Here is a 12,073-nt window from a genome sequence, read left to right as displayed (position 1 = left end):
GCGCCGCCATGGGGTGCTGTAGCTGCTGCTGAGCCCTACAAAGCAGCTCTTCTGCCACACCTGGAGGTGCTGCCAGAATTTGGTTATCAAACACCTGGATCACTTCCGGGTGAGCTATAAAAGGAGCCAGCAGCCACCACTCCGAGAGCCAGAGTCGGGAGGAGAAGGACTAAGCTTCTTACTCCGGAGTGGAATGGAGGAGAAAGTAAAGTATTATTTAGAGGTGATTTGTGCTTTGAACTGTGTTGTGGGCTTGAGGGGACGGGGAAGACTAATTGATATAAATAACATATTTAACTCTCTTTCTTTATTGGGAGTTAGATTTCTTTTCTTTTCTGTGTCAGAAACTTTTACTTTAATTTTTTATTCTCAACGTTGTCAAGGCTGCTGTAGACCAAGTAACATACACTTGGCCACATGTAAAACCTGCTGATGATAAATAAACACAAAAATATCTAAACTTGGTCAAGTGGTGGAAGTAAAGGAAATGGCACACATGCTTGCACGCCAAAATGTTGTCCAGAAATGAATACTGTGAACAACTGTAAACACCCACATCTGCATCAGCCTTAAATCTGTACAGTATTCTGTACATGAGCCCAGACTGTAGTTTCTGGTGTATTTTTATTTCTATTTACTGTACAAATTTGCTGAATTTATTTCCATGTGTTGCATACGGCATTCATTTTTGGATGTTGTGTAGTTTTATACTGTACACTGCCTGGAAATATTAATGCCATATTCAAATTTGTGAAATTCAAAATGTCATCCGTAAGCTGCACATAGATGTAAGGAAGATTAAGAAAAAAAGGTACAAACGTCTCATTGATAAATGTTGTACTTCAGCTAGTTTTACTGCAGTTCATGGCCAAAAAACCTCCAGAAGGACAGCCATCATTGCAACACTTCACTGATCTGGGATTTAAGACAAAGTGTCCAGACAGAAGCCTCTTCTCCATAAAATTCACATGGAAGCCCAGTTGGACTGTAGGATCAAACCAATATTACCATCATGTCTGGAGGAAGCCAGCACTGCTCATAACCTGTGCAATACAATTCCTGTGGTGACTGGGAGACTAGTCATGGTTGTAGGAAAGCTGAACAAAGCAAAGTACAGGGTGCGCACAAAGTCCATATACCCCTATCTTTTGGAGGATTTTGAAAGCTAAAGGTTACCTCTTAGAAATCCAAAACATCTGTATGGGTCCCTCCATGATCTCTGCACTGCGGAATATGCCTCCCGGTTCTCCTGCTCATGTTCTGCAACATTTGCGGGGTGACTTTCTGGAACGCTGCGCAAACCGCCTGTTTCAGTTCATCATTCGATGAATAACTGCGCGTCCGCACGTCTTCTTTGATAAACCCCCGGAGTGCATTATCTGGAGTTGTGAGATCAGGGCTTCTCGGAGGCCATGGAAAAGGAGCGGGATTGTTGTTTGATCCTCGTCCGATCTAACGATTCCCAAAAACTTTGTTGATGTGATCAGACATGGTGATTGCGAAATGGGCAGGTGCCCCATCTTGTTGAAACCAAACACTGTCAAGGACGCCCTGGTTTCTCAGTTGTGGGATGAGCCAGCCATTCAGCATTTCCAGATAACTGATTTGGTTAACAGGACCATCAAAAAAATAAGGGCCAAACAAATGCTGTGCTGTCATTCCGGCCCAGATCATCACGTGTGGTGGGTTATGCTCAATTTCTTGTGGATTTTCTTTTCCCCAGAAAAACACGTTTCGATTGCGGGAGCTGCAATAAATTGCTCACTCATCAGAGAACATAACCTTTTCCTTCTCAGCATTTGTTGGAAATTGGTGCAGCATCAGATCACAAGCTTCCTGGCGCCTATCCTAGTCAGCATCCAAATGTTCCGCGATCGTGAAAACACTTATGTCACCCATCACTTCGTCTTGGAACAACCGCCACATTGTTGCGATTTCTTGAGTGGCAAAAGGTGGCAGCACCAGACAGGTTGTTGGAAACATACCTCAAAATACCGGGAAGACTTGGGCTGATGTCCACAGGAACCAAATTGTCATGGTTATTCCTGTAAATGCTCCTAAAGATAGGGGTATATGGACTTTGTGCGCACCCTGTACAGAGATGTCCTTAATGGAAACCTGCTACCGGGGCTCTCTGGAGCTCAGACTGGGTCAAATGTTCACCTTGTAAAAGGACTATGACCTAATAACAAAGCAAAGACAACACAGGAGTGGCTTAGGGAGAGGAATGGCCCAGCCAAACTTGGTACTTGCTCGATAACGTTGATTGGTGAACTCACCTCTTAACAGCCACTGACAAGAAACTGGATCATGAAAAGTGTGACATCAGTTCATCTTTCATTTTCAGGGCCTTGTTTTTCCAATTCCCGGTTGAAGAGGAGCCACACCCTGTTCAGGTGGGTGTATGCAAGTCTGCCCACTTTCCAATTAACCTGCACATCTCTGGGACCCACTTGGACATGAAAGAACATGCAGACTCCACACAGACCTATTCAAACTGTGCCCAGCAGTGAACGTTAGCTCCATAAGTTGACGAGGTTCACTGTTGGGAAATGCACGTTGGAAATGTCACTCTGCTTATAGTACCACCATAAAGCCACAAGAGCGTCAAAATAATCACAACATAACAAAATGTAATCAACAGAAATAATTGTTTTATACTGAACTTGTATTAAACAATCATTCAGCGTATAGTCTGTGTTTGACTCTGATGACAAGCAGTGTTCTTGAACCATACTTGAATCAAGAATGAAGGCCAAGAAGACCAGAGTTACAAAGCAAGTGTTTTTGTATTGTAAATAAAGCACATAAGGGAAAGGAGTGAATAGAAGAAGAAGCACAAATACAAAATAAATTGATGACTGATTTGCCATCCATCCATCCCTTATACAACCCGCTATATCCTAACTACAAGGTCATGGGGTGTCTGCTGGAGCCAATCCCAGCCAACACAGGGCGCAAGGCGGGAAACAAACCCCAGGCAGGGTGCCAGCTGATGTGCCATCTTCATACTAAGTTAAACTTTCTTTCTCCTTCCCTTTCTTGTTATACAATCCTCTGGTCCTACCTCCTCCCACCACATGAACTCTTTCATTTTCTCACCTCTTGACTATAACAGTTTGAAAGAAAGATTTTTAAAGCCCCAGCCAGGGATCACTTTTGGGTAATCACAGTAATCACTTTACAGAGTCAGAAACATTGTCTGCAACCCTGAGCCAGTATCCTAGAACTCCAATATGGACCCTCTGAAGTCCTGAGCCAAAGCTCTCATTTAAAGCAACCCCTAGATAGCCTGTCCAGCATAACACACTGCAGGTGCCCACACAGATTACAATGGGATGTGTCAGAATTGGGGGGGGTAGGATTGTCCTATTTAATCACCTGTCATTGCTCCAATGCCCTTCTCCAAATTCCATGCACTCATAGTAATTACTTTTATCTCCCTGGTGGAATTCTGTCATCGGTGCAGCAACATGTCTCACTGCTGCCAAGGTTTGTTTTTACCTTTTCATCAGTGCACCCTATTGCCTCAATCAAATAAATATGTAGAGGTTTTTAGTCAGTCATTTTCCAACCTGCATTGTCCTGAACAGGGCTGTAGGAGCCTATCCTAGGTGGCATAGGGCACAATGCAGGAACAATCCCTGGACAGGACATCAGTCCATCATAAGGCCAACACACACACACACACGCAGGTCAGTTTAGTATAGCCAATCCACCTGACCTTTATATTTTTGGAAACCCATGCAGACATGGAGAGAACATGCAGACTTCGTTGAGGGAGGCCCTGAGACATGAACCCCGGTCTTCTTACGGTGAGGCAGCAGCGCTGCCACAGTGCCACTGTAGAAGTGTTGAGCTTTAATTCATTTTGAATGATTTATGAGAATGATTTTAAGCATGGTCTTTAGTCCACAGTACAAATGGAAAGCATTTAATGGTCGCATGTGCTCCTAACAGTCCTAACAGACGAACCAGTGTGAAAAGTGTCTTCCAGGTGTTGAAAAAGGGAAAAAAGAAATACATTTGGAAAGATTGAAAACAGAAATTATTTTGAGAAAAATTGGGCATTATTCAGGATATTGTTGTTGGCTACCTTAATTTTTTCACTTATGTTTACTTTTATTCTCATTACTTGTGGTTATCAAGCATGTTCATGCGCTTGGACATTCTGCTTGGGTGTTGTTGTTAGATTTTGGATGTGTCTAGTTTCATTTTTGAATTTTAGTTTTTGTTCAAATTCAGTTTTTTTTGACTTATGTTTGTTTTGATCATTATTTCAATGACATTATCTTGACTTGGAATAATGTTCAGCCAAGACTTGGATCCACAGTTTGCTATCATGATCAGTTTGTGTTTTCCTTTTACCTATTTTTTTCTACTTCTCTTTCTTTAGTTTTACCTTTGCTCGAATTCTGGTGATTTTTTTCTAACCTCAGTCCAGGAAATCTATTCTTTACCCTGAGGTAAAGAGGTTAAAATAGATAAAGGTTGTGGCGGATGGCCGAGGCCCTTGCCCAGCCGGGATGCCTCTTCTTTATATGGTCTGGGGGAACAAGCAGGGACTGAACAGTACCTCCCCTGGGATGCTAGATGGCAGCCCCCCTGGGTGGCAGTGGTGCCTCGGATTCCTGCAGGGCTCCATGGGAGATGGAGTTCTCTACAACCCTGTTGGGATCCTGGGGTGCTGCCAGGGGACGCTGCCCGTGTGGGTGGCTCTTCCGGCACACCCAGATGGAACACCTGGAACACTTCAGCAGCCACCACTCGGGAGGAGGGAGACGAAGCTTGCCGGAGAGGACTGGTGGAGAAAGAGAATAAGAATTGTGTGGGCTTGTGCTTATTGGGACTGTGCTGTGTCTGCGGGAATGGGGAAGGCGTTGCCCACAAGCAAAGAAAATAAAATAAAAACATTTATTTGTTTTATCAGTGTGCCTCCAGTGTCTGTCTGTGCCGGGTTAAGTGCTGGTATAATGAGTTTTGCCGCAAGGTTAAAATAGATAGATAAACTGAAAGAGATCCAGTCTGACAGTAAGGGTGGAGAAGCTTTCGAGATCTTCTGAAATAAGAATGAAACTCATTAAGGCTCAGTTCAATTACATTTTGAAACAGTGGGGAATTTCTCACAGTCAGGGCTGCCAAGGGGCCACTGGAAAAGGAATTTCCTACCAGTTTGAATTCTCCAATCTGACTGTATGACACAATTGTATCAGAAGTGTGGTAAAGAAGTGTACAAATACCAGGTCAGCTGTAAAACGTCACTTTCAAAACAAGGCCATCTTAACAGTATCATAGTCCTCCAGGCAAAGCAGTGTGCTGGGGTCCCTATTTTTACAGTAAAATACATACGTAGGCATTAGAAACTTCATGGGCCCCTAAGCTCTTGTGTCCATACATTAAGATGGCCCTGTTTCAGAAATATCTCCAGCTAAAATAAACTACAAAAGCAAAACACAATTGCAACACACCAGCTCAAGTTTATTGTGATTGGTCCACAAAGAAATTCTCACCTGCACATCGTCCTCAGACCCTGACTAGTGACAGCCATACAGTACCAACCACAGGTAAAACAAAAGACTACATCATACATTTAATTTAACATATGCAATACGCCATTTTGTATTTGTCTGCCTGAGTAACTGTTGTGTAACCCTATGAGCTGTGGATGAATCTGCTCCTGAATCTCACATAAATTGTTAATGTTAGTCAATTACAGAAAGAAAGAAACAGGAGTTTTCTAGTCATTAGGCATCAACCAACAAATGTACAAAATATGGTCCTCTATCTTAGATAAAGACTGGTTAGTGCTGCTGCCTCACAAATTCAGAGACACAATCTCAGCCTGAGAGATAGGAAATAAAAGCATTCTAGCATCAGCAATATTGCATATATAAAAGTGTTAAAAGTATGATAGATGATAAGTTAATGAGTTTTAAGACAGTAAATTCTTTTTTTTTACATTAAACTTTTATATCTTGTGGTAGCAACTGGTCTAAACCACAGAAATGCCTTTTCTTATATTCTGCTTAAGTCAAACAAGCCAAATGTGGAGGACCCAATAAATAATTTAAACTATTGGACACAAATGCATGCGTGCAAGCGATGTGAATATTGACTGACTAGATACTTTTGTGCATGCATATCAAGTGTCTGTGTGTCTCTGTCATTCCAGCAGATAACACATTGTAAATATTAATACCGTTTTTACAAACGCAACACCAAATAGCATATAACAGAGACATATGCATTGCATTTGTCATTCCAACAGATGTAGCAAACATTTGTAGTAATGCATTTTATTCTACAAATGTTTGTAATACACCATCAGTTGGAATGACAAATGAAATGCATTTTATTCCGACACTGCAAATTTTAACACTGAGGTCAATGTTGATTATTTAGACTTCAACCTGTCTTAGCGTGGCTAGTGAGTGAATTAAAGATTTACACTTGCTCCCCTACTTTCCTTATTGCTCTGTTTTGCCACCTGGGGTCTAGTGATTTATGGGTGATGCACTCAGACAGGAAAATCACAGTAGCAGTCATCCCAGGGTGAAGTCGAACCACATGTCCTTGGTGCAGGTGCATTGTGGCTGTCTCCTTCTCACACAGGTGAGTACAAAGATGAGAGGATGAGAGTTGAGATGGAGGAAATATGTTTGGGTCTCCAAAGATTCTGAAGGTATGAATAAACAATGCTGTGTTTTAGGATAAGGCCCCTACAAAGCCCTTCCATGACAAAAACTGAGGACTTTCATGAAATATTAGGTTGGTGAATTCAACAATGCTTCTCTGTCCAGGGTGGTGTTTTATTCTGCTGTTGATGCTACTTTGATGTGAAATCATGTAATGCAACTTGGATCTTTGATGAGACTCAAGGGGATTGCAAAACATTCCAGAGTACACAAACGTGGGAACAACCAGTAAGCAAATGAGCATCAAACGGAGGAAGCTTGGCGGATTACTATTTATTGAAGGTGAGATGGGGGAAGAAAATGGGAAGAATGGAATGAGGCAGCATTGGCGGGTTCTTGATGGTATTCAAATGCTGTTGTACTTCACATCAATGTATGACTGACTTTTGTTTATCTTTCTTTTTTCTTTTGTCATGGGCAATGCAGGCTCTCCCATTTATACCTCAAGGAGGATTAAAAGAACGGTAAATAAAACGAATTTATAGCTGAACCGAAGAGAACAACTGAGGTAAGCCTTAGATTTGCAGCAAGAGAGCATTTAATTACCAGAAAGATGTTAATCCTTTCTTTTGTTTACTGTACACTTTCCTCTAGGAGCAAGCACCATTGATTATTTTTCCATTCCTTTTATTTCAACAGAAGCTCATAAGGGTGTCATAAGCTTTTCAGGCAGCACTGGAAAAAAGGCAGGAACCAGTTCTGAATGGTACATCAAAAATACTAGAACTGATCATTTATTTAGAATATTACTGGTCATCATGCATTGTATTAGAGTTCTGTCAAGATTACCCAAATGAATAACACTTCACCTGAGAGAGGAATTAAAACCAAAAACACAAAATTAGCACATACGCTACATAGGAAAAGACAGAAATACCAGGAGAAAAAAAAAAACAAGGTCATCCTATCAGGATTTCTCAACTAGAAATAACCGAAAATAAGATAAGCCTCCTAGTTACCCTTCAGCAAGCTGAACCGATAGAAAGAGCACACGTTTCTCTGAAATCTTTGAAAGAGAACCCCCTGCATCTCTACTGCATCCATCTTATATTTCAGAATTTGAGAAAACGTGAGGAAAAATATCATGGCCAATGCACAGACATTGTAAAAGCAGGGGAACCATCATTGAAGTCTGCTGCTTTAGGAAACTTGTGGTTAGTGTGGAATACTTACTGGGGAGGCAAGTGTCCATAGCAGCCCTTACACTTCCATTGTGTGTTGTACTGTGTTTGTGTCTGTACTAAACGGTCTCCTGTGTGCTTGTGTATATAGCAATGTGCCATGTCTGTTGAGGGGGACCTTAGGGCTTTGGTGTGCAGTGGGTGACACAGGCTTAAAAGCTCCTTGCAGCACAGCTACACTATGGCCCATGGGGGATTCTTAGGCAACATCTCATTAGTGCAGGTAATTTTGCTTCTGAAGGGCTTCTTACCCCAGGAGATTATATCCCCAAGAAATCCCCTCAAGTCCTGTGGGTCTGTCAGGCGCAGGTGCAGTGCTGATAGAACACTAATTGTCCTGATAATACCTCCAGAGGAATATTTCAGCCACGCTCCTCTTTGGGCTTGTGGCCATTATTGAGAAGTCACATCCAGAATACAGAAGCTTTAGTGGGTTAGAAATCTTTTGATATACAGTAGATTGTGGTATTCCTTAAAGGCCACATGTTTGAGCCCATCTGTTCCACAAAGGACCTTAATGGACAAATTGTATTGGAAGATCTCTGCAGCAGGCATTGGTTCTATCCATTGTCAAAAGGCCTGGCTTTCTGGACTGGTAGAGGGAAAAGGCCATGTTGTAATTTCTGGTGTTTGGGAGGAGAATGGTGGGGGGATCAATCCAGGAAAGGCCAATCCTTTGTCGTATGCCATATTGGATAGTCTCAAGCCAGGGAAAGAAGATTCACCAGTAACTACCTTGATGAGGCTGCTTCACAATGATTCTAATAATCAGGTCAGACGTTAATGGTCACTTCACAACTTTAGACTCAAAGAAAGGCCAAGTTAGATTTCCCATGCATGCATTGTCCATTTTAGGACATCCTGCTCCATCTAACAAAATTCTGTCCTTCCTCCAGTAATTCTTTATCCTTCCTCCCTACTTGTTACAAAACACCATCCACCCTTGGGCAAAGCTGTTTTCAAACAAAACTCCATTCGCCTTCTGTATGGGTATAGAAATACACCACATCACAAATAAGTGTTCAAAACTCAAAATACTGAACTATGAATTAAATATGAAAAATAGGAAATTGTACTGCAAGCAAGCCAAATTGGAACTATGTGAGCAAATAACCTTTAAATACCTGGGAGTGCAGCAGGATGATAAATTGGACTGGACTGCCATTACTCTGTGCAAGAGAGGACAGAGCCGACTATATTTCCTTAGAAGACTGCCATCCTTCAACATCTGCAATAAGGTGCTGCAGATGTTCTATCAGACGGTTGTGGCGAGTGTCCTCTTCTATGCGGTGGTGTGCTGGGGAGGCAGCATAAAGAAGAAGGATGCCTCACGCCTGGACAAACTGGTGAAGAAGGCAGGCTCTATTGTAAGCATGGAGCTGGACAGCTCTGAGCAGGCTCCTGTCAATCATGGAGAATCCACTGCATCCACTGAACAGGATCATCTCCAGACAGAGGAGCAGATTCAGCGACATACTGTTGTCACTGTCCTGCTCCAGTGAAATTTGATGAGATCATTCCTCCCCCATACTATGCGACTCTTCAGTTCCACCCGGGTTCGTAAACGTTAACATTATACAAAGTTATTGTCTGTTTTACCTGCATTTTTATCACTCTTTAATTTAATATTGTTCTTTATCAGTATGCTGCTCCTGGATGTTGTGAATTTCCCCTTGGGATTAATAAAGTATCTATCTATCTATCTATCTATCTATCTATCTATCTATCTATCTATCTATCTATCTATCTATCTATCTATCTATCATATAGTACCTTTCATATCTATCTATCTATCTATCTATCTATCTATCTATCTATCTATCTATCTATCTATCTATCTATCTATCTATCTATCTATCTTTTTATCTAAATACTGATTAAACAAGCCAGCACTCATGGCTACCTGAACTTCAACCTTTTGGCACTGTAACTTTCTTCAACATCTCGTGAAACTCATTTATTTCAACTCTTAAATCTCAATGCATACCTTAATGCATAAACAAGCCGTAATTCTACCTGCTGAAATCTTTATTTGATATTTTGTTTCTTTTAGCTAATATTAATGTAGACTGCTAGACATTGAGTTACAAGACTTTGAATCTTGTAATTGATCAAAATCTTTCTCTCGCATCTTTGTGAAAATGGCATCCACCTTTCAATGGCGTGTTGTCAGATGATGGAAAGTGGATAACACCTTTCAAGTGGTGGGAGGTGAGTTTTGTTGTCAGACAGATGTCATCTTTGCACTTGGAGGAGGACAAAGGCAGTTTTGCTACATAGAGATTAACACTTTTTCTGAGGTGGTATGATTTATTTATAGATTTTATTTATTTTTTATAAAGTTTTTCTTCTAAATTGTGCAATATGTCTGCATAATGCCTCACTTTGACTGGCAACTCAAAACTTTTCTTTCTTTTTAATTTTTTAGTTTTATAGTCATTCCACTGTGAGATCAGACCAAACTGTGTATGTTTATTCATTTAAACAGGTTCTATAATAAGCCTAATTTTCCCCTGGAGAACAATTCTATCAAGTCAAGTCTTAACTTTTTCATAACGTTTTCTTCTAATAATTTGTTATGGTTTTAGATTTTGCAAATTCAGAATACTAAACATTGTATCTCTTCATATTGACTTTATTAATAAAATTTATTGTTATTTCTTTGTAATTTTGCACATCACCATTTTGTTTTCAGTTTCTTTCCCCCTTGGTTTAGGACAATAACAGGGTGCTCCTGGGCACATCTTGGAAGATGTCATTTATAATCTGGCTCTGCATGTTCCACTGCATGTGTCCAGAAATGTGGATTTTTTAATAAATGATAATGTGTTTTCTTGTATTTTCTTATCAGATCTCAGAATTTGTTCTTCACTTTGATTCTTGCCTAATGTTTTGGTTTTGGCAGTTTGACTGGTTGGCCTTCTGGTTTTGGCCATTCTTTATTTACATTTTCATTTCTTGTTCCCTTACACCTTGCCTGTGTGGCCTACCAATGTAATAGCTCTGGAAGTATAGAAGGTAGGGAAGAAAGAAGGCATTGTGTCCTGAGGCCTTATGCATAAGACCGTGCATAGAATTCACACTAAAACATGGCGTAAGGACAAAAGCAGAAATGTGCGTGTGCACAAAAAAATCCAGATGCATAAATCTGTGCGAATGCCAACTTTCATGTTCCTCCACTCCATAAATCCCTGTCAGTGTGAAAAGTAATGCACGTACACGCGCATGCTGCCCCACCCAAACTCCTCCCAGAATTACGCCTCTTTGAATATGCAAATCAGTATAAATAGCCCTTAAGCTCAGCGTTCTGTGAAAAGGCAATGGCAAAAGCACGGGCAAAATAGTGGACGCAAGGAAAAATGTACTATTTGTTGGTTTAAACAGTGGTATAAACAACAAAAGGAAGCTGATCGAGTGACATAGAGTGTCTGAGAAACTCGAAAGCTCAAGTTCACACAATCACACAATGCCTGAAATAAAAAAAGTCGCCATGAAAAGGCGAGTCGTAGCCCACCGTCTGAGTGTCATATGAAAGCTTATTAGGGTACAGAGAAAAGAAAAAAAAATAGGGAGACAGTGAGAAAAAAGCTTGAAATGTCAACTTTAATCTCGAAATTTCCACTTTAATCATGTAGTTTATTTTGCCATTAAAGTAGAACATCATAAAATTAATTTTAATATCGTACTTTTTTCTCAGATACAATTGTAACTAAAGTAGCACATTAAATGCTTTGTTTTGTATGTGTTCTTCTATGTGGTCTATGTGTGTGAATCACTACGTGCTTCTTAAACAGGCTTTCTTATCCTCCGACAGGACACAGAATCCATTACATTCATGATATTACAGCTCTCTGAATAATTAAAATATGGAGATGTATACTTGATATCATTTTGATGATGATAGGAGTTAAAGCATGTTTTTAAACATGGGAATATGGTGGTGCAGTGATAGTGACAAACTGGCACCCTGTCCAGAGATTGTTTCTGCCTCACGCAAGCTGCTTGCTGCGCCAAGCACAACCTTCAATGAAATAATTTATTGCAGCAGTACTGTCACTTTCAAACGTACTAGCCTCCAATTCCTGTCCTTCCTTTTCTTTCTCCAAGTAACCAGTCACCACACAATCAGCTCTGTAATAGATGTTAAGCCATCAGTAAGCTCAGAATGTGATTCTTCAAAACATTTAAGGAATATTG

Source organism: Polypterus senegalus, chromosome 9 (assembly GCF_016835505.1).
Source record: "Polypterus senegalus isolate Bchr_013 chromosome 9, ASM1683550v1, whole genome shotgun sequence".
Classification (NCBI taxonomy): domain Eukaryota; kingdom Metazoa; phylum Chordata; class Cladistia; order Polypteriformes; family Polypteridae; genus Polypterus; species Polypterus senegalus.
Note: the sequence above shows the minus strand (reverse complement) of the source record.